Source organism: Schistocerca nitens, chromosome 2 (genome assembly GCF_023898315.1).
Source record: "Schistocerca nitens isolate TAMUIC-IGC-003100 chromosome 2, iqSchNite1.1, whole genome shotgun sequence".
NCBI lineage: Eukaryota > Metazoa > Arthropoda > Insecta > Orthoptera > Acrididae > Schistocerca > Schistocerca nitens.
Window position 1 is genome coordinate 575636804 of NC_064615.1, and position 24956 is coordinate 575661759.

Consider the following 24956-nt stretch of genomic DNA (forward strand, 5'->3'; position numbering starts at 1 on the left):
CCATAGTGCTCAGAGCCATTTGAACCCCATTCCTCCTGTGTGTTACGAAATATGGGTGGTCACCACTGCTGTCTACATTTGGGCTGTCTTATGAGCATGTTCACAATGTTCTTTTTATTATTTATTAATAATAATAATTATTATTATTATTGTTATTAAAGAAAACTTAGTGTTTTGCGCTTGATTACGACTCCTGTGTGGAGCAGTGGACAAGGACTCCTTTCATCGCGTTTACATAAAGGACAAAGAGTTGAGTCTTGTTTGGTTGCGGACGAGCCAGCAGCAAGTTTGGATTGGATTTGGATTGGATTGTTTGGGGTAAGAGACCAAACAGCGAGGTCATCGGTCTCATAGGATTAGGGGAGGATGGGGAAGGAAGTCGGCCGTGCCTTTTCAAAGGAATCATCCCAGCATTTGCCTGGAGCGATTCAGGGAAATCACGGAAAACCTAAATCAGGATGGCCGGACGCGGGATTGAACCGTCGTCCTCCCGAATGCGAGCGAGTCCAGTGTGCTACCACTGCGCCACCTCGCTCGGTATAGCAAGTTTGGACTTCTTACGGACTGCAAACCTGTGTCTGTAAAGGCGAAGCTGAGTCCGCTGATGTGTGAGGGCGTGGCTGGCGCCGCGTGGCTCGGCGCAGTGGCAATGTCAGGGCGAGGCGGTGCGAGAAAGTGGCCGCACGGCTCACAGCTGACTGCTACCCACACCACACCCGGCTCACAGCCCGTGGGTCCTTCCTCACCAGGGGGTCGCTGACGCCTAATGAAGTTGCAATTACTGGCCACATCCAACAACACGTTTACGAGAAACAGTCTTTGGTGGAGCTGCAGCTTCATCTCGAATTGTACTTACTACCTTAAAAATTAAGTCTAAGTGATTCGCAATCGATAACGTCCATAAACAACTGTCTAAGGCGATGAACCTCCACTGGTTTCGGATTTCAGCTGCTCCTGAATACCGATATGATCTTAGTGGAAACTAATGTAATGTCTCAATGGTTTTTTCTGCTTTGTTTCTACAAACAACGCCCGCTCATCCAAGTGGCGCTTCTTCATTTACACGAATATTTTGCACGTCTGGCAGAGGGTTCATCAAACCACCTTCAGATTATTTCTCTACCGTTCCACTCTCGAAGAGCGTGCGGGAAAAACGAACATTTATATCTTCCGATGCGAGATCTACTTCCTCTTATTTTATTACTAATTCCTCCCTCTGTATGCTGGCATCAACAAAATATTTTAGCATTCTGAGCAAATATCTGGTGATTCATATTTCGGTAAAAGATCTCGCAACAACAAGAACCGCCTTGTTTTTAACGATTTCCACATCAACTCGCGTTATCATAGTTGTGACACTCTCTCGCCTAGTACGTCATAAAACAAAACAAGATGCCATTCTTTGAACTTCTTCGATGTCCTTCTCAATCCTACCTGGTAAGGACCCCGCGCTGTAGTACTGTTCAAAAATGTTCAAATGTGAGTGAAATCTTATGGGACGTAACTGCTAAGGTCATCAGTCCCTAAGCTTACAGACTACTTAACCTAAATTATCCTAAGGACAAACACACACACCCATGCCTGAGGGAGGACTCGAACCTCCGCTGCAGTACTCCAGCAGAGGACTGACAAGCGGATTATAGGTAATTTCTTTAGTACACCTGTCCATCCTCTAACGTTTTGTCAAGAAAACGCAGTCTTTCGTTCGCAATCCCCACAGCATTACCGTTTCAGTTTAGATTGTACGTAATTATTATCCCTACATATGTGGTTGAACTGACAGTCTTGAAATTTGTGCGATTTATCGTGTTCAACTGTCATGTAACGGATTCCTTTCAGTACTCATGTGAACGACCTCACACTTTTCGTTATTCTGTCCGTTTCCAATTTTCGCAACATACAGGTATGTTTTCTGAATCGTTTTCCAATTGCTTCGGATCTGTGGTAAGTGATAGCATTATCTGCAAACAATCTAAGACGGCTATAACTCCGTTCTCCACCTACTGCCTGCAGCTTCTTCTTCTTCTTCCTCTTCTTCTTTTCTTCAAGCATTTGGCTTTTACAGGTTCCAGCCTCCTTCCATCTTTTTCTCGGTACACCGATGTCTTATCAAACCCTAAGTTCGTAAGATCTTTCCAGTCGTGGTAGCCGATTTTCTTCCATTCTATCCTTATTATTTTCCCATTTTTCCCACAGTCGGTTATCTTGTCATTTAGGGCAAAGATGTTTAGCATCTGTTCTGTCTTGTATATCCCTTTACCGATGCTAAAAATCTCATTTCTGCTGCTTAAACCCGTATTTGATGTACTTCTTCCCCATTACCCATGCTTGTCTACCATAATTTAAACTAGGGACTGACATTGTTGATAAAACTTCATTGAAGTCTCTTTACGAACTTTATCTTTAATCTTCGTTTTGCTCTACACATTTGTTCTTGTAAAAATTTTTTAAAGAGTGACACATTATTTTTCTTTTTTAGTGTTCTACAGTAATACTGTACTTGTAGTATCATAAATGAAACATAGGGCCTTAGTGGTGGTGGTGGTTAGTGTTTAACGTCCCGTCGACAACGAGGTCATTAGAGACAGAGCGCAAGCTCGGGTTAGGGAAGGATTGGGAAGGAAATCGGCCGTGCCCTTTCAAAGGAACCATCTCGGCATTTGCCTGAAACGATTTAGGGAAATCACGGAAAACCTAAATCAGGATGGCCGGAGACGGGATTGAACCGTCGTCCTCCCGAATGCGAGTCCAGTGTGCTAACCACTGCGCCACCACGCTCGGTAGGGCCTTAGTATTAATGGCACTTGAACAAAAACTTGTTTATTGGAGGTTAGAGCCAGTTAGTTCCTTAGTACGGCACGTAGAACATTCTTAACTCTAGAACACTAAAGGGTGGAAAATGTTACATTGCTACTAAACCATCGTAAATTGTAATCGTAAGCTGTACTACTCCAGATTGATTCAAAGGAAGTTATAGTTTATACGTTACGCATTAGTTAATTTCAATTATTAGATCTCTAATGGCATGTTACATACCCATTAAGAACAAAATGTTTTATAGCCTACTGCTACCGCAAGTTTTACAAGGGTTTAGTAAGCTAGGGCTAATAACTATTTATTTTCTAATTTCTTCCATTATTTTTTGCACTGACTAGATGATTAGCGTATTTCAATGGTCTCAAAATTACCTTCTCAATTTTTTGGGTACAAAAAAAATGTTTCAAATGGCTCTGAGCACTATGGGACTTAACTTCTGAGGTCATCAGTCCCCTAGAACTTAGAACTACTTAAACCGAACTAACCTAAGGGCATCACACACATCCATGCCCGAGACAGGATTCGAACCTGCGACCGTAGCGGTCACGCGGTTCCAAACTGAAGCGCTTAGAACCGCACGGCCACACCGGCCGGCTTTTGGGTACAAATAAGTTGTGTACAAAAAGAGATAAACTGTTGGTTACTCCTAAAAAATGTGAGATTTAGCACATTGTTAGAACGTTTGGCATTTCCAGTGTTCAGCTGCTCTCTGACGCACTTCCGTTTAGGAAGGGGACGTGTTTTCCTACTCGTCGGCTGCCCCAGAGGACCGCAGGCACCACCAGCGCGTTGTTTGTCAGGCGGTCATTAGCGCCTGCACAGGGGCTTGGTCAGCACTCCTCTTCTAGTTCGGACTGGCTGTTGCTGCCCTGCCTCTGTTACAAAGCAGTTGTCTCAAATCCCCTACCTCTCAAACTCGCCAAAATACGTAGTATTGTGTAAAATTTTAGATAAGCTTTTAAACAAATATTTCTTTGCTAAATAAAACGGTATTGATTTTATAAAACAATACCATCATTTCGCATCCTAAGAGCTAATGACATTGTTGTACAACTCAAATTTTTGTTCAAATGTTTCAAATGGCTCTCAGCACTATGGGACTTAACATCTGAGGTCATCAGTCCCCTAGAATTTAGACCTACTTAAACCGAACTAACCTAAGGACATCACACACATCCATGCCCGCGGCAGGATTCGAACCTGCGACCGTAACAGTCTCGCGGTTCCGGGCTGAAGCGCCTAGAACCGCTCCTCCATAACTGCCGGCCCAAATTTTTCTAGTTTGATACGAATAAGGATCAGAAAATTTGATATTTAGTATCTGATTAGAATGTATCTTGAAATCTTGAAGTAAGATCTGTCGTCATTTCAAGGCGACAGGAGATACGACACATACTAGATTTGAAAGTGAGTGAGTTGGCGTATTGTTCCCAGTAAAAAGTTTGTCTGCCGTTATCCCATATCAAACTGCAGCTATCTCTGCAACGCCATACGGATCCAAAGCGTTAAGCTCCATTAATGATGATCATTCTGCTGAATACGGGCGTGAAGCCGGGCGGCCGTTTAGATCCGCTCCAGAACAATTGTGGAGCTGACTCTCACTCCGTCCCTTCACTTCCTTCGTTGAAAGTTTCTTCCCTGGCCTAAGACCCAACTTGACATGTTGAAAGGAAAAAGCAACGTCACTGTTTAATGTGTTGTTGACAGTGAGGTAAGCTCAGACAGAGGACTAGCTCGCTAGGACAAGGACTGAAAAGGCGCTTGATGGGACCATTTAGAAGGAAGACCGGGTTCGATTCCCGGCGGGGTCAGAGATTTTCACCTGCCTCGAGATGACTGGGTGTTTGTGTTGTCCTCATCATTTCATCATCATTCATGAAAGTGGCGAGATTGAACTGAGCAATTTGTACGGGCGCTGATAACCGCGCAGTTGAGCGCCCCACAAACCAAACATCATCATCCTCATCATCGCCAGAGAATATTTAGATGGGATTGGGTTGTTTGGGGGAAGAGACCTGAGGTCATCGGTCTCATAGGATTAGGGAAGGACGGGAAAGGAAGTCGGTCGTGCCATTTCAAAGGAACCATCCCGACATTTGCTGGGAGCGATTTAGGGAAATCACGGAAAACCTAAATAAGGTTGGCCGGACGCGGGATTGAACCGTCGTCCTCCCGAATGCGAGTCCAGTGTGCTAACCACTCCGCCGCCTCGCTCGGTAAATATTTAGAGAAACTGTAGAAAATCAAACTGGAGAAGGCTTTTCTAGAATTTGAATGTTCATACTTCTGTCTACGGGGCCTTCACTTCGTTATCGAACTACCGTTGGTGAATGCGACAGTAACAATGAAGTCAAGCCCCCAAGAACTGCCCGTTTCTCGTTTAATTTTCGATCTACCACACGGCTTGTGGAGGTATCGTCCTCATGTGCTGAATATAAAGATACGAAATGAGATTTCGAAACGTGCTTGTGTGATAGCTCTACGGAGAAAAGTTACTGGTTGCAGGTTAAAAGTTTGCATTAATTCTTCGAAGAAAAGTTGGAACCTTGCTTCCTTGTCACATCTATTTACTTATCATGGTTTCCACTGAAGTTATTGGTCAGCACCTTGTTCGTCACTGTTCTCCAGCAACTTGGCTGGCGTTTTGTGGTTTCGCATACAATGGACGTGAATGGGGATAGCCCGCATCTCGTGGTCGTGCGGTAGCGTTCTCGCTTCCCACGCCCGGGTTCCCGGGTTCGATTCCCGGCGGGGTCAGGGATTTTCTCTGCCTCGTGATGGCTGGGTGTTGTGTGCTGTCCTTAGGTTAGTTAGGTTTAAGTAGTTCTAGGTTCTAGGGGACTTATGACCACAGCAGTTGAGTCCCATAGTGCTCAGAGCCATTTGAACCATTTTTTTGAATGGAGATTCCCAGTGAACATTTTGAGACCTTCTTTTAATGTATACCACTAAATTTAAAGGTTCTGGCTGAACAACGTGGCGTCTCCACATCACAGTGAAAGTGTACATTTGTGTAATTCCAAAAAATTGTGTAGTCATGTAGGAAACGTATTTCAGTCACAGAAATTTTCTTCGTTTTCGAATTTCATAAACTATGGTGCATAATAGAATATTATAAAGAAAAACTCGTATGAGTACGCCTCAGAAGGCTCTCGACGATAAAACAGAATTTAAAAAAATAAAAATAATAGAAATAAAAATCTTAGACAAATGATACTCGCAGCCGTAGTCATCTTCTTGGGAATGAATTTCACTTTGTTCCTGCCTGGTCTGACATGGACAAGCATAGCCATAAATCCAGAAACCACTTATGACTCGAGCGTGACTGTGCCACCGGGTTCGGCAGATAAAGATGGAGCTGGTGAGGCGGTCAGACAGCCTGCCTAGCCGCTCCTGTCTGACGCCAATGCTGCTCATTTTCTTTCGATGACTCACGTCATGCGTGACAATATAATCATCATAAAATTCCTTTAATCGATAAATTGCAAAATCGAACTAAATAAAAATCTAAAATAATAGATCATCAAATGCAGTGGGGACAGAGACGAGTACAGGAAAAATTACACAAGGAAAGAGCAGCAAAGTAAAATAGATATTCAACTAATAAATCGACTTTCGCGACAATTTAAAATTACGTACCAGACCGAGATTTGAACTCAGAACCTTGCCTTCGCAGGCAGTACGCTGTCTCTTACGTCATCGACTTAACACTTGTCACGCGTTCTTCCTTTCTCTTTGACACTACAGAGGCAATCCTACGACACAATTAGTAGCGCACTGTTTCCGATCCGACACAACATTTTGATTTGCTACATATAATCAACGCAGCAGAATAAGAGTAAGAGAATTTATCCTCAACATTCATCATTGTGACTGTGGTGACGCTACAAGGTTGCATACCATCTTGTTGTTGTTGTTGTGGTCCTCAGTCCTGAGACTGGTTTGATGCAGCTCTCCATGCTACTCTATCCTGTGCAAGCTTCTTCATCTCCCAGTACCTACTGCAACCTACATCCTTCTGAATCTGCTTAGTGTATGCATCTCTTGGTCTCCCCCTACGATTTTTACCCTCCACGCTGCCCTCCAATACTAAATTGGTGATCCCTTGATGCCTCAGAACATGTCCTACCAACCGCTCCCTTCTTCTGGTCAAGTTGTGACACAAACTCCTCTTCTCCCCAATCCTGTTCAGTACCTCCTCATTAGTTATGTGATCTACCCATCTAATCTTCAGCATTCTTCTGTAGCACCACATTTCGAAAGCTTCTATTCTCTTCTTGTCCAAACTATTTATCGTCCATGTTTCACTTCCATACGTGGCTACACTCCATACAAATACTTTCAGAAATGACTTCCTGACACTTAAATCTATACTCGATGTTAACAAATTTCTCTTCTTCAGAAACGCTTTCCTTGCCATTGCCAGTCTACATTTTATATCCTCTCTACTTCGACCATCATCAGTTATTTTGCTCCCCAAATAGCAGAACTCCTTTACTACTTTAAGTGTCTCATTTCCTAATCTAATACCCTCAACATCACCCGACATAATTCGACTACATTCCATTATCCTCGTTTTGCTTTTGTTGATGTTCATCTTATATCCTCCCTTCAAGACACCATCCATTCCATTCAACTGCTCTTCCAAGTCCTTTGCTGTCTCTGACAGAATTACAATGTCATCGGCGAACCTCAAAGTTTTTATTTCTTCTCCATGGATTTTAATACCTACTCCGAATTTTTCTTTTGTTTCCTTTACTGCTTGCTCAATATACAGATTGAATAACATCGGGGAGAGGCTACAACCCTGTCTTACTCCCTTCCCAACCACTGCTTCCCTTTCATGTCCCTCGACTCTTATAACTGCCATCTGGTTTCTGTACAAATTGTAAATAGCCTTTCGCTCCCTGTATTTTACCCCTGCCACCTTTAGAATTTGAAAGAGAGCATTCCAGTTAACATTGTCAAAAGCTTTCTCTAAGTCTACAAATGCTAGAAACGTAGGTTTGCCTTTCCTTAATCGTTCTTCTAAGATAAGTCGTAAGGTCAGTATTGCCTCACGTGTCCCAGTATTTCTACGGAATCCAAACTGATCTTCCCCGAGGTCGGCTTCTACTAGTTTTTCCATTCGTCTGTAAATAATTCGCGTTAGTATTTTGCAGCTGTGGCTTATTAAACTGATTGTTCGGTAATTCTCACATCTGTCAACACCTGCTTTCTTTGGGATTGGAATTATTATATTCTTCTTGAAGTCTGAGGGTATTTCGCCTGTTTCATACATCTTGCTCACCAGATGGTAGAGTTTTGTCAGGACTGGCTCTCCCAAGGCCTTCAGTAGTTCCAATGGAATGTTGTCTACTCCGGGGGCCTTGTTTCGACTCAGGTCTTTCAGTGCTCTGTCAAACTCTTCACGCAGTATCGTATCTCCCATTTCATCTTCATCTACATCCTCTTCCATTTCCATAATATTGTCCTCAAGTACATTGCCCTTGTATAGACCCTCTATATACTCCTTCCACCTTTCTGCTTTCCCTTCTTTGCTTAGAACTGGGTTTCCATCTGAGCTCTTGATGTTCATACAAGTGGTTCTCTTATCTCCAAAGGTCTCTTTAATTTTCCTGTAGGCAGTATCTATCTTACCCCTAGTAAGATAAGCCTCTACATCCTTACATTTGTCCTCTAGCCATCCCTGCTTAGCCATTTTGCATTTCCTGTCGATCTCATTTTTGAGACGTTTGTATTCCTTTTTGCCTGCTTCATTTACTGCATTTTTATATTTTCTCCTTTCATCAATTAAATTCAATATTTCTTCTGTTACCCAAGGATTTCTACTAGCCCTCGTCTTTTTACCTACTTGATCCTCTGCTGCCTTCACTACTTCATCCCTCAAAGCTACCCATTCTTCTTCTACTGTATTTCTTTCCCCCATTCCTGTCAATTGTTCCCTTATGCTCTCCCTGAAACTCTGTACAACCTCTGGTTCTTTCAGTTTATCCAGGTCCCATCTCCTTAAATTCCCACCTTTTTGCAGTTTCTTCAGTTTTGATCTACAGGTCATAACCAATAGATTGTGGTCAGAGTCCACATCTGCCCCTGGAAATGTCTTACAATTTAAAACCTGGTTCCTAAATCTCTGTCTTACCATTATATAATCAATCTGATACCTTTTAGTATCTCCAGGGTTCTTCCATGTATACAACCTTCTATCATGATTCTTAAACCAAGTGTTAGCTATGATTAAACTGTGCTCTGTGCAAAATTCTACCAGGCGGCTTCCTCTTTCATTTCTTAGCCCCAATCCATATTCACCTACTACGTTTCCTTCTCTCCCTTTTCCTACACTCGAATTCCAGTCACCCATAACTATTAAATTTTCGTCTCCCTTCACAATCTGAATAATTTCTTTTATTTCATCATACATTTCTTCAATTTCTTCGTCATCTGCAGAGCTAGTTGGCATATAAACTTGTACCACTGTAGTAGGTGTGGGCTTCGTATCTATCTTGGCCACAATAATGCGTTCACTAAGCTGTTTGTAGTAGCTTACCCGCGTTCCTATGTTCCTATTCATTATTAAACCTACTCCTGCATTACCCCTATTTGACTTTGTGTTTATAACCCTGTAGTCACCTGACCAGAAGTCTTGTTCCTCCTGCCACCGAACTTCACTAATTCCCACTATATCTAACTTTAACCTATCCATTTCCCGTTTCAAATTTTCTAACCTACCTGCCCGATTAAGGGACCTGACATTCCACGCTCCGATCCGTAGAACGCCAGTTTTCTTTCTCCTGATAACGACATCCTCTTGAGTAGTCCCCGCCCGGAGATCCGAATGGGGGACTATTTTACCTCCGGAATATTTTACCCAAGAGGATGCCATCATCATTTAATCATACAGTAAAGCTGCATGCCCTCGGGAAAAATTACGGCCGTAGTTTCCCCTTGCTTTCAGCCGTTCGCAGTACCAGCACAGCAAGGCCGTTTTGGTTATTGTTACAAGGCCAGATCAGTCAATCATCCAGACTGTTGCCCTTGCAACTACTGAAAAGGCTGCTGCCCCTCTTCAGGAACCACACGTTTGTCTGGCCTCTCAACAGATACCCCTCCGTTGTGGTTGTACCTACGGTACGGCTATCTGTATCGATGAGGCACGCAAGCCTCCCCACCAACGGCAAGGTCCATGGTTCATGGGGGGGATACCATCTTAGTCATGAAAATTACAAACTCGTGCGAAATGTAAATTCCGATGTAACATAAAAAGAAGTTACGAACTGATTTGTATAATGTATAAAATGCATATCTCAACCATAAGCTGGTTTTATTTTAAACCCAGACATATACCAGTTTCGGTCTTGGACCATCATCACGGATGAAGGGTTACAATGGTTTAAGCCACCATATTGCATTAGTCATTAATTAAAATGTGTTGTGCGTGTCATAAATATAAATATATGACTCAGGACTTTAAAAGCAAACAAACGAATACTAAATGTATACAGATCGGTACTGAAGAGATTTCTACTGAAGAGATTTATACTGATTTGTATAAAATTGTGTCCGTTGCTAAGACACTTACCATAACCGTCCCTTCTATGATGGTAAGCAGCCGCTGACAGATTCTTGACTTCGTCACTATCACGGAAGCACAGATGCTGTCATTGTGCGAAACTTTTTCGCTCTAGTCAAATAGCCACCCATTCCTCGTTCACTTTTGACGGAATCCCACTCCGACTTACACTTTAACTTTCTTATGTCCCGGGCTGGACCTTCAGGCCATTCTACGTACTACTGAGTGTGTCACTGACATGTGTACTGTTTCGTCAAGTATCAGGCATTCAGAAAAACTGATCACTTTCTGAAAGCCTCAAGTGACGATGCTTTAGTTCTCTTCGACTGCACCGAGCGAGGTGGCGCAGTGGTAAGACACTGGACTCGCATTCGGGAGGACGACGGTTCAATCCCGCGTCCGGCCATCCTGATTTAGGTTTTCCGTGATTTCCCTAAATCACTCCAGGCAAATGCCGGGATGGTTCCTCTGAAAGGGCACGGCCGACTTCCTTCCCCATCCTTCCCTAATCCGATGAGACCGATGACCACGCTGTCTGGTCTCCTTTCCCAACACCAACCAACCAATCTTCGACTGCGTAAGCATTTGACGCAAATTACACACAGCCCAGGTAATTACAAGTGATTTACTCTCCTTTCCAGAACTGCAACCTTTGCGTTGATGAACGTGCAAAATGATAGCACCAACTTTTGTTGACAGTCAGTTTAACTTGTTTTCCGCGAAACTTAACGACCGTAAGCTTTACGTGTATGCTAGCCTCAAAATTAGTATCCGGTGGTTTCAGTTCGGCAGTAGGAGGTAATAATGTGTCACTGAAGTGGCAAACAGTTATCTGTTACAACTTAAAAGTATGGCCATAATGCTTATTGCTCACTGAGTGAAATCGTCAGCTGCATTCCAGTATGTAACGACCAACACTAATACCGTACTCCAACAAAATTTTGAACGCTTTCTACACAGTATGTTGGTTGCTCCAAAGACAATAAACAACACGAAGTAGAGAAGCTGATGAAATTGCCCTAAAATTAAAAATTTTTCGGAATTCTTGTGATTTAAATGAAATTATTGCCGCCATTTGACTGTAAGATTTTAATACTTTTTTTTATTATTTCACTATCGCTATTTCAGCTGTAGAACATTTTTCAAGTGCAATATGAGAAAAGTCTATAAATATCAGACATGCCTCAGTGACATGACATCGTCGTCGAAACGCTGCAAAACATATGTGGACATGTGTACCAGGCGTCTCCTCATAAAATCTGAATGAGAACTCAGTGCCCACAGATTACAGCTAACAGTAAGCAGCACATCAGCCACGCTTAATCGTGTTGTGCTGTTATAACTCTGGTCAACACAGTTCTGTGGTAACCACGAACCGTGTCCAGCCACGTCTCATACTTACTGATTTTTTTTCACCTTGCGCTTGAAAATGGCCCTACAACCGAAATCGCGATAGTGAAATAAATAAATAAAGACTACTTACACTCATATATGGCGGCAATATTTCATTTAAAATGTGATTATGTCTGCGGTACCCAACCACGGAAAAATCCCCCTCTAGCGCTCATTCATTCGTTCGCTCATCGTGCTCCTCAAATCCCCGCAAAGTATAGCTCTCAGGAATGTTGTACGACCCAGACCTTGTATTAACTGGCAAAAGCTGCCACAGAATGCTACTTTTGAAAAATATACTAATAATCGGTTAGGACGAGTGCTAATATGCAGACTTTGAAAATTACTGTAGTTACTTACAGATCACCATTGTAATATACAAAAACAGCTATGTAGACAAAATCTGTGGCCGTTCTTCTTACATTACTCAGCTTCGTTTTCATCCAATATTTTCTAAAAAGCTGATTACCCGTCACTGCCCGGATATGCATACTACCTTCAATTAGTCCATCTCCTCCTTCCCCCACTTTTGTGCTTCTCCTCCTTCACCCCCTCCTTGACCATCTGTTCCACACACTCTCTCTGCCCACCTCCACCACCACCCACTCTATGTCCATTTCCTCCTTCTTCCCCTCTCTTTGTCAGTCTGCTCCTTCCCCCATATATTACCGTCTCCTCCCCCATCTGTCTGTGCTTCCTCGCTCTACCCCTCTAATGCCGTCTGCCTCCATTCTCTCTGTCCATCTACTCCTCACCCTCTCTCTGCTCATCTCCTCCCTCCTCCTCTTTCATTTCTCTTTCAATCTCCTCTGCTCCCTAACAGTGGCCATCTCCTCCTTCCTCCTTACTCTCTGTCCATCTCCTCATTCCTACTTCTCTCTCCACGGTATCACACTCATCTCAGAAGGAGGCTGATGGTGGTTAACCCCGCAGTATTTATTTACAGACTGTAATTAATATGTGTACCAAATTTGGTTGATATTGTTCCATTGGTTTAAGCTGAGTTTTTACCCTTGGGTTCGCCCGCTTACGCACCTGTCAGATATATTTCACACATATTTAAGACATTTCACACGTATTTGAACAAATATTTCGTCTGTATCTCCAGAGAATTTCGCCCTGCAGTTTCCTTTTCACGCAGCTTAATGTTTATGACATGGTCTCTCCTGAAAAACGTGCTGTTCAATGATACAATTTTTCAGGTAGTCCGATGATCTACGTAGCTACCGTCTACGAAGTGTGTTGTGAGCAGCTTTAGAAGTAAATAAATAATACATTAAACCGCCTTGCTTGATGAGGCAGTTTATCACGCCTCCTAAACTATGTGTCGTACAATGATGTGTGTTTTTCTTTCTTTTTTGGTACTTTCATCGACACATGCGAATACTATCTGCAAGATGCGTCGCGAATAAATATAGTAGTAAAAAAGTAATAAATTAAAAGAAGAAGTTTGGTAAAGATTTGAAATTATGAGTAAAGTTTTGTTGCAAGTATCTAAATGATCTCATTCTCAAATAGTGGTTGACGAAAGTATGGGTATTTGAGAGTTGTGGGCTGCTCTACTTTTTCACATCAACACCTTTGATAGGTATTGCCCCCACAACGATAACATTCATACAGTAAGAGATATGGTTGAAATGGTTCAAATGGCTCTGAGCACTATGGGACTTAACTTCAGTCCCCTAGAACTTAGAACTACTTACACCTAACTAACCTAAAGATATCACACACATCCATGCCCGAGGCAGGATTCTGACCTGCGACCGTAGCGGTCGCGTGGTTCCAAACTGAAGCGCCTAGAACCACTCGGCCACCCTGGCCGGCTATATGGTTGAAATCTGTCCAGTGGAGTAGGAGGAGATGTGGAACAGACACACTTATATATTATAATATATATGGATTTATGTAATTTTACACAGGAAACTATCAGCTGCCTACACATTGTAAATTTAATACAAGTACCTGTTTAATATAAACCGCAGTATCACCGTCGCCTGAGTCAATATATGATTGCTATGATTCAGGAGAGTCTAATAAGGTACGATTTTACTTAAATCTAAAATATTCTGGATTCCCGATTTCCTGCCAGACGTCCCCCGGCAAATCAGCGAAGACCTCTGCAACAGAATACAAAATTCCATTCTGAACACTAGCGGTCTAACAGACCCGTAATATCAGCCGTGTTGGTTTCGTCTGTATGAGCAGAACGAAGTCTCTTGATGAAGCTACAACCTGATGCTACAATACCTCTGTCAGGACCTTGTTTTGGAAGACCGAATCCTCGGACGATTCGAAGCGGTTCCGGCCTAGATCACAGACCACACACACACTGCTGCTCTTGTACGTCTGCACGTGTACTCTGCAAGCCTCTGGACAATGCACGACTGCACTTAGGGAGAGTGCCACATCATTACCAAGCACGCGAGGCAGTTAAGGATTACAGTTTTCCCTACCACGTATTTGGTCATTGTGAACATTTCCTTTTTTCTGTGACGTTTTCTTAAATGCGTATGTTGTACTTTTTTGGCTTCAGTTTTGGACAGTGTTGCACGCCAACTGTCTTACGATTAACCTTTAATGTCTTCTGTAGCCTTCGTGATATGCTACTTAGAGAATAAGCTGTCACTTCTTTATTATAGTTGACGTTTGGATTTATAATTCATTGCTATTCATTACCTGCGTGATTACTGCAATAAACACAGCCAAGAAATTTGAGACTCTTATAATAAAAGGTTACATGGACCGCATTTTCATTAGATACCTACGAAGGTTTTGTCTTTTATGATTTTATTCTTCGTAGTGATGTTAAGCTACTCTGGGTATATCGGAAGTTATTTACGCTCTCTCCATAGACAAAATGTCGACACTACGATAAATAAGATATTTTTAAAGTTTATTTGTTTTATTTTATTTCGTAGTTCCATTCTAATGATTTATTCCGTTTCTACGGACTCAACCTCATATTTAATTTGTCATATATTCCTCCGCATATCTGTTCTTTAGGGCCATATGTTGATGCAGATAGTTTGTTCCAAGTTGAAAGTTTTATTGACATATCAACTCTTACGATAAATTTTACAATCGTTCGAGTATCTTTCATTCTACCTGAAATTCGACGCAGTTCTACGAAGGTGTTCTCACAAACTGTTTTGTAGTGTCGAGTTGACACTGAGGCAGTCTTAATTATGTTGCTGCACATACTGTGAGTGCTGAAACGATTATTACATTTATTGGTGAGCACTGGCTGCTTCCGGAACTGCAGTGCTGCGTTAGTGAGGCGATGTTTACAAAAATGAAAGACAACTCGCGAGAGAACCTCCGTCGCAGCAGTTCCTTCAATCTTGTTGGTAGTCTGTGCACTTGGGTTACTCTCTATTGGTGACACTTTCACTCTGATATCGCGACAAGAAGGATAGTGAAGATACAACGCAAGCTGTTACGAGCTGGGGCTTACCAATATAAAGCTGAGTTTACGCTAAGGTGGTTTATCATTACGAAACCACTGTTCCAGATTTCTTTTTTCGTCACTCGAATTAATCCTTCATGGCTCCCAATTCATCTTGTTACACATGCTGAATTACAGGTTTACCTATTTCAACAGGCTTTGTAGAAATTTAAATTCAAAGAATTTCTCTTTTCTTTTCACTCATTCTGTTGTGTTTTTGTTGTTTTGGTAGCCTGGGACCTCATCCGCATCTAGAGATTTAATGAAGAATAATCCGTGCGCAACCTCCGCACTGAGCTTCAGAACAAGCTACGCATAAACATCCAGAACTTTCACCACAATCGTGATGGCCCGAAACGAAGTTTGCGACGCTAATCGTTTGGCAGTTGTTGCAACAGTGTCGATTTGAGGAAATAACTACAGCATATCTTTAATTAGTTTGCCACTGTACCTGGCAATTTCTTGAATCAGTTTTCTAGAGGTATCCTTAAGCTCCAGGCCAATTCTCGGTAATCAGGAATTTCGTAACAAGGCTTTTAACTAGTGGAGTATTTCTTTTCTTCACATCGCTGGGTGAGACAGCTGTCATGTGAGAAAACAGCTGATTTATGTCAGAAATAAGAAAACAAGCAGACGTTCTCTGTTAATCTATTCAAAATAGTCATTAGCGGGTTCGAAGCGACAGTTTCTTCTTCAGACGACCACAAAAGTTTTATTTTATGTCTATTATATGGCGTTGTCAATACGACTACAATGTCGTCAGTGGTTCTCTAGTGGCGTTGCTGTACACTAAGAACAGCTGTTACCAGGACTAACAACGAACGATCAAATTATAAGTTTGTGGGTTTCGCCGCCATAAAGTTCTTCTGGGCTGGAGACCGAAGACGTGTCGCAGTGTACCAATCTTTCGGGTACCATAGCATACATTCAGATGAATGTTACTTTTAGAAGATGCCTAAACATTGGTACGTTTACAACACGTTCGCGGTCTACAACCAAGAAGAATATTGTGGAAATTAAAATATTTCACTTTTGAAGAAAGCAAATGAATTGTTTTGTGCGCTACTTTCGTCAAAAGTGTGTTGTTAATCATCAAGTCAAGAGAGTTTCGCCTTTTTTTTTTCATCACGTAAGGAACCTTTCGGTTATTCAGTTGAAGTGGGTTACGCCTACGAAGGAAGGGAGAGACTGGAAACACGGCCTTAATAACAGTAAGGGCACAGCATGCTGGTAATTTATTTATTTATTTTTGTGTAATACACCGAAGAAACTGGCGTCTTAGTTTTCGGCTTAGCTTCACTGACTGAATGTCATAGTGTTTATATGGAACATTCACTTAAACACTGTTTTTTTTTTTTTTTTTTACAACTGTAAAACTACAAACAGAGAGTTACACAGAATAAGAAGAGGAAGTTGGAGGCCACCAAAATGGATGTGTTCAGACAGTCATCGGGAATATCCAGAAGAGAGAAAAGTACGTAAGGAAGAGGTTCGATTACTTACGCCATTAGAAGGGTCATGAACAACTGACATCGCATGGAAGCAATATTGTACGGTCTTGTCCAATTACCTACGAAGAGTATGCTATGGACACCACTGGACCACAGAAAAAAGTGGAAGGCCGGGGAAAACTTGGGACCGAAAATTGTAAAAGCAATGAGAACAGATTTAAGAGAAGATGAATGGAATGATAGAGTTTCATGGAAACTGGGCATTGAACAACGCCGGAGGGTATTCGAAAACCAATATAATCCACACATATTAAAAAGTGTGTGTGTGTTTTCCACATCTCCCGCTAAACGACCGGATCAATTTCAACCAAACTTGACTCACATATCCCTTATTGTCAGATAATAATAGCTGTAGTGGTAACAGCCACCTATCTATAATAGTTCAGGAGATATGACGTCACAATCACTGAGATACGTGAAAAATTGCAGCTCCATGCTTGACGTTTCAATTTATTATTCTTTATTACTAACTCTATCCGCAACATATTTCGCTGACAATATCCACAATTGCCGCTAATGTACTACACAAATATAGCATTGTACGACCCATAGTTTAAGAGATAAGACATCATAAAAACTAAAATACGTGAAAAAAATGAGGCATGATGCATGAAATTTTAATACATTTGTTATTTACTATTAAACAGTCCTACAATAGATTCGACTTTAGGAAATCTCTGACACCTGGCAGTGACTTTGACAGCTGTCAATTGTGAAGTGCAAACGGGTGTAGAGCTATGAAGAAGTGTTACCAAAAATCGCGTCGTAGACACACGAAACCGCGTACAGAAACTGTCCGGGATCATGTTTATTAATTTGGATACTGTACTTATGTATATATGTATGTCACGCACATTTCTTTGTACGACTGTTTCATACTTTCAAAGATGTTTTCACGAATACATGGAAATGTATTTTTTTCTATACTTCACGGGAAACACAGTTCATTTTTTGTTTTTTTGTCAGCTAGAATAACAATAAAATTGTGAGTCCTCGGCCATCAGTGAAAACATGGGTATATACAATATCGGCCAGGAATATTTCTAGAAAATGAAATTTTAGAACTGTCAAGAAATGAAAAACACCAAAAGGACTACTTGCTTTTAAGAGGCAAGTACTATAAAAAGGAAAACAAGACGAAGATTATGAAGGTAACTAAAATTGTAAATCCAGAATGAGATTTTCACTCTGCAGCTGAGTGTGCGCTGATATGAAACTTTCTGGCAGGTTAAAACTGTGTGCCGGGCCGAGACTCGAACTCGGGCCCTTTGCCTTTCGCGGGCAAGTGCTCTACCAACTGAGCTACCCAAGCACGACTCAAGCCCCGTCCTCACAGCTCCACTTTCATATCAGCGCACACTCCCCTGCAGAGTGAAAAATCTCATTCTGGAAACATCCCCCAGGCAGTGGCTAAGCCATGTCTCCGCAATGTCCTTTCTTTCAGGAGTGCTAGTTCTGCAAGGTTAGCAGGAGAGCTTCTGTAAAGTTTGGAAGGTAGGGGACGAGGTACTGGGAGAACTGAAGCTGTGAGGACGGGGCGTGAGTCGTGCTTCGGTAGCTCAGTTGGTAGAGCACTTACCCGCGAAAGGCAAAGGTCCCGAGTTCGGGTCTCGGCCTGGCACACAGTTTTAAAATTGTAATGTTCTCCCTGTGAAAGAATTCACTATCATTTCAGCAAAGTGGTTGTTGTGCTCTTTCGCGGTTGCAGCGTGTTAAAATACCAGTAGAAGAATAAGAGTTATGCTTGTTTTTATCAATTGCTACCGACTAATTTCTGGAACAATAAGTTCAGAACTGACGTGTATTTCCAGTATTCTATATTAAACGACAGTGATTTTAAAGGGCTTATCTGCCTTGTAGCGCACAGAAGAACATCCGCTTCAGCTACTGAGCAACATTTTTGTTTTTGAGGGTACCGCGGGTGCCGGGACTCATTACCAGCCGGCTGAATGATGCGACGGCGTGACTGGGCGACTTGTGGAAGGCGGAAGGGTGGGTTGTGGGGGGGGGGGTGAGAGGGGAGGGGAGGGGAGGGGGAGGGAGCCAGGCCGGCACCGTTAGCCGCAGACCGGGTCACCTACTTGGGGCATCCGCCGTGGGAGGGCCCCACGGCCCGCCGCCGCTCTTCTGTGCTGCGAGACTCCGGGTCTGCCGGCTCTCAGGTCCATCCCCCCCCCCCCCCCCAACCCCTAGTACCTGTCTGTCTGCTAATATGGCTCAGGCGAATGCAGCTGACAGAAAGTGAGCTCAAATTAGTCTCTCGGTTGCAGTATAAATTCGTGTCCTCATTAAGGAAGAATGGTATTGTTGGTGTTTGTATTCCACGTAGCCATGTAGTCGCCCCCGTAATCATAAGGGTTCATTACATCACACTCAGATATTTTCCCATAATATTATACAGCAGATTAAACATTTAGCATCGAGAGAAAACAGTAAAAGAAAAAAAAGTAAGGTAGGAAACGCACTATAGTAGATATACAAATTGCTTCAGAGGTCATACAAAAAAAATAAATAAATAAATTAGCTCTGGAAGCGGAAAATAAAATTAACAACAAAAAATAAATGAAGATACACTTTCATATTTAGATCACACGGACGTCATTTTAGAGGCAGACCACGAGGTCTGCCTCCACCCCACACCATCGGGTGGCTTGCGGAATATGTTGTAGATGTAGATGGAGATACGTGGATGAAAGATATGGCCCTGCCTTGAGGTAGCATTCTGGCATTAATCTGATTTGATTTAGCGAAACCGCAGAAAACCTGTGTCACCATGGCCGGACTGAAATTTAAACCCTTCTCCTCCAGAATAAAAGTGTATTAGCCGCTGAGACACTTCGTAATACTCAAGTGGCAGCCTATCTTCCATAACCAGATAATTTTTTTGTGAGGGCGTACTATACTATTTTCGTGTTACAGTGCAGCATTTACAGCTTCGATGCTTTTAACTAAAACGATATGGAAGTTCTGAAATGTTTCGTGTTTACTGTAGATTTCGCTGTGCATTCTTTGTGAAATATTACTAAATGGAAAAGATTGGCCAAGTGCGTGTTGCGGGAGGGGGGAGGGGGTTCGGAACCAAAATATAGTTCACCCATCCTGGGAACCGAGAATCTCCACGAATTTTGCCTGTTGTCGGTATCGATATTGGCAAGATATTGGGCCCGGGAGTACCAAGATCGTATCAAAATGTGTACAGTAGTTCCCCAGACTAGCCCAGACACACAAAAGAATGCAAGCAGGGGATTTCATTATATATATGTAGAGAGAGAAGATTTAATAACACATTTTACATTTACTTACTAAAACACGACTACAACTTCTGCTTTATGTCTGCATTCAGTTATTTCGTCTGTTTTGCTTTTGGCTGATGATGATGTATGTTTAAATGACAAAAGATGTTGTTTACGTGATATAATCACAATTTAACTAGGTTCATATGCTTTACTTTACTTCTACTGTGAAAATCTGCTTCTTGCCGAATTTCATGATTCTAAGTCAACGGGAAGCACCCTACAGGTCTCGACGAGTGAATTTTCGACTTTCAAAACATGTGACATAAATTGCCGTATCGTTTGATTGCATAGACTTACAAGCTTACAATTTTTACACCACCAAGTAACCATAGACCATAGCAACTCGCGTAATTGTGCTTGATACGCCGAACTGTTCCAGAGAAAAAGGGTCTTAACAGACGAACAGACAAACTGACAGACGGATAAAAAATGACAAAAAGTATTTTTTGTATGATATAAATATAAATTAACAACTCTCGGATTTTTTTCTTTACTTGTACTGTGAAACCTTGTTTCTTGCCAAATGTCATTGTTGTAGGTCAACAGGACGCACCATGTAGGTTTTGATAAATAAGATTTGTAGTATCGGAATATTTGACATAAGTGCCGCATCTTTTGATTGAAGTAACTTAGATGCTTAAAATTTTTTCCACTTCCTACGGCCCATAGACCTTAAGACTTGAGATAAATTCGAACTAGATACGCCCACCCGTTCCTAAGAAACAGGCTTCTTAACAGTCGAAGACAGACAGACAAATAAGCGGTTCTACAAGGTTTCGCTTTCACGAACTGAGGCACGGGACCCTAAAGACACACTCATTTGTCACATGCTTCACTGATAATTTATTTTTGCAACCTAGTTTTCTGGTTAGGAGCTCATTGTGTAGCATTACTGACAAAGATGCTGTTGTGCATAATAGTACAAACATATGCAACAAACAAATTAATTTGCTAATACTGAATGTACAAGATAATACATTCATATTAGTGTGGCACAGTTTAATACTATTCGAATGAGTAATCAGTCAGATTTAGCAGTTTCAAGAAGTTAAGAGTAACAGAAGTTTCTTTGCTGGTGTTCATGGTAGTGCCTCTCCGTCTCCTATATTTCAAGTAAAGTGATAGTTTCTGCCCACTGTGCCCCGAGTGCAGTATTTCTACACGCGATATACTACATTACTGTGCCAGATTCCCAGACAATGGTGCACAAAAGTGGAGTCTGCTTTCTGCAGTTTCCAGCTTGTGTGGTCTTCTCTAAGTCTGCTTGTGGAAGACAGAGAGCACTGAGGAAGATGAAATGTAGCAGTTTATGTATGTGTCTTTTCTGTGTATTTTAAACTGGTGGCTTCCTGTGTTGATATCAATATTGTCTTTAAAGTTAATTGATGTGCCTGCTACTTCCACGCTGAAGCTGTGGGCTCTCGCATTATCTGTTCACATTGCAGAAAGGTTTGGAGACGCCGGTTTTCCTTTCGTCATACAAAGCACATTATCTACGTGATAGTAGTCGTTCAGTTTCTTGTCATACCCATGGAGAAATGTTACTTTCCAGAAGATAGGAACCTCTTCAAATTAAATCCCATATAAATACTCCTCCAAGTAAAGGTGATTCTTTCCCTAATTAACATCTGCCAAATGCCAGGAAAGGGGCAGTGTCGATTGCTGAATTCTCGTGCAAATTTGCGACACTACACGATATTAATCGTCCTTCCCGTTCAACAAGTACGAAACACTACAAGGACGTTTTGAAGACCGCGAATATTATTGAGTCGCGTTGTCTTATTTCTGCTCGAAAATCTGTACAGCCTTTAGAAACTGAGCTTTCCAGCCCCACAAATCGTTTTACGCAAAGACATAATATTTTAATTTTACTCGTTATAATTGGTTGTAACATGTAAATTATGTACAGTTCATGTTTGTGTAATCTATAAAGACACACAAGTAATTTCTCTGAGGATATAATGCCTGAAAACACTGCATTTGATTTCATCTGTTTCTACAAATGATGTGTGAACAACTTGCTCTTTACACATAACACATATCATTTTGTCACATTCGTTCTTCAATTTGTATACAGAAAGAAAAGGGGCAGAGTTCAAAGCGCGATACCTGTATTTGGGGACTATCGGGACAGAAACCTCCACTGCGACATGGTGATCCATATTAATAGAAATTTCGTCTTCTTGTAGCTTAATATAAATGAGCTTGTGGATCTATAAAAAGACCACGAGCGCTTGCTGCTACACGTACCCCTGCTACGTACAGCTGCGTCTCTAATGGACCCTGTTAGCGCAATGGTTTCACATGCGGGAGAACGACGATTCAGATCACCGTCCGGCTGTTAAGATATCCATGATTTCCCCGAACCTCTCCAGGCAAATTCCAGGACCGTTCCTGCGAAAGGGCAGTTTCGATTTCCTTCCCCATACTCCCCTAACCCGAGGTTACGCCCCGTCTCGACATCGACGGGACGTTGAATAGCAGTCTTCCTCTTTCTAGTGGACACGTTGTCGAAAAGACGTGAAACTCCTTGGTTCAAAGAAATAAGTCATAAAATCTTAAGCAACCTGTTTTCCTTTGTAATTAATATTGTTACTGGAAAGGAAACCTACCATTGTCGGTACTATATTATAAACAAGTCTCACAGCAAAAAGTAAGGATTAAAATAGATTATTTCGTTTATTAATATTATTATTACTATTGCTATTACTATTACTTGGTCATTCCACCATGCAGCCAGCAGTTTTGTCCAAGATGACGACATCTATAAAAAGATATTACTGCAAAATAATTTGGTACGATACAACAAAAGGCAGATATTTATGAAGAATTGAATCAATTTTTTGTCAGATCACTTTCACCTCTAAGTTTTTTCTGGTAATACTTTCTCTATATATGCAGGTGGTGGTTCAGATCGACTACTTCACTCGTTCGACATTTCAAATAGGAATCTCTATGAGCCCAATCCGGTGTAGTTGAAAAGATGTAGAGCCATAGTTGGTGCACATACTTATAAAGGGTTTTCTTAGCCATATTCGTTGTTTTAAATTTTCCAAGCAATGGGCAGTTTATAGTCTGGGTTGGATTGTTCGTTAATGTTGTCAATTAGGCTGATTCAAAGCTGTCAAAGGGCAACTTTCGGAACCGTATCTTGAACTCTAAAGACGGACAAGTTGTGCCCGATACAGGCTTGGAGAGGTGTGTGTCCATCCTTCGAAATCATTATAAACGGAGGGCAGCTGAAAATGGTCTACGGTTGAGAGGAGATGTCTGGCATGGAATCTGAACGCAACTCTTTCTTCAACGTTCCGGTGCATATCTCGTTAAAATAGACAGAAATTGAGTGTGTACTAATGTGCAGGAAAGAATGGCGGTTGATACATACACCGTAAATAGCATATTTAAATATTTTTTGCTTCATTTTAATTTTAGGTGTTCGCATTCTGCTGAGAAAATAACAGATAGCTCTTTCATTGACAGGCCTGCATAAAAAAAGATCGTGTAGCACGTTCACCATTGTTTTGAGATACCAGGCTTTCAAATGATTATTTGTAGACGAAAGAGTATTAATTTTTCATCAATTGCAGTTATGTTATGATATTGAAAAATAGTATTGAAAAGTTTTTTTCTTGACGGCTCGCAATTTTCCGAATATGATATCCGCAGAGAATGGTGCCGCACGTTTCCCTCTTCGTCACTGAGCGGAAGGTTCTCCAAGAGAAGCAATGATTCACGATACAGGAGTGCGGCGGTGAAACCGTGGTGCCGCATGACGCGGTGTTACGTAAGGACACTACGAGCAGGAATGCGTGAAACCCACGTCGTCATTGCTGATTTCGTGAGTTCGCTTCCACGACTTCCTAGTCCAAGTGAAGGTGGCCATTACGAGAGACATCACTCATTATTTCTATGGCAACGACCTGTCTGCCACGCAATAATGTCAGCGTGAGTCAAGCGGTGACTACTCGTTCGAGTTACAAGGTGTGGTAAGTGTTCGAACAGTGTGACACGGCAGTTACCTCTGAAGTTGTCTGCTGAGTATTGCGAATCGGCGGTTGCTCCCATCCCTACGTCTTTCTTGGTTCGCACAAAGTACACCACAATATGTCTGCTTTCGTTACCTTTTTTCATCAAATCTCCTAGTGAGTTTTCTCAGTGACAAGTCGCTGGACTTATACAGTTTATGGTCCTTGACATAGAGTTCCGCTATTTTGTTTAATCATTTCAGGGCAAAACATTGGGACAGAGTGTTAAATAAGTCTATGAACAACGTCTGTTTTTCTTCATTTTCTGAACAAAAGTGAACAAGAACAAACTCTAGGAGAGATTTAAAGTGAAACGGCCAGATAATACTAATCGTAGGAAAGCAGATCCCGGACAGAGATTCATTGGAAGAATCCCCAAGAAATACAAAACTCTTGTTCGACCAACACTTGAATATTGCTTGAGGGTATGTAATCCGTATCAGATACGTTTCATAGGAGAAATAAGGAGAACCAAAGAAGAGCAGCGCTTTTTGTTACAGGTTCGTTTAGTAAAGGTGAAAGCATCACCGTGATGTTCGGCCAACTCCATTGGCGAGTTCCACATCACTGTGCGATTTACTGTTAAAGCTCTGAGAGCGCACGTTTCTAGAGGAGTCAACAAATATTTGCTTCCTTCTACGTGTATCTCGTGAAAAAACCTTGAAGATAAAATTAGAGAGATTGGAGCTTCACTGGGGGTTACCGACAATCGTTCTTCCTTCGAACCACCCGCAACTGGAATAGGAAAGGTGGTAAGTTGCAGTGGTACACAAAAAACCATTTGCAACACATCAGAAGGTAGCTTGCAGAGTGTAGATGTAGAAAGTCTCTGACGTCTTCGCTGCCAAGTGTTGACCTTAAAAGTAAGGTTTTATTTGTTTATTTCTTTATTTAGTAATG

General features: G+C 41.8%; 1 non-coding gene across 1 annotated transcript; it reads right to left on the minus strand.

The window, feature by feature from the left end:
• Positions 1 to 17973: 17973 nt before the first annotated feature.
• Trnas-cga (transfer RNA serine (anticodon CGA)) lies at positions 17974 to 18048 on the minus strand. Its single transcript has one exon. It is a non-coding gene; the product is annotated as a tRNA-Ser (tRNA).
• Positions 18049 to 24956: the final 6908 nt, after the last annotated feature.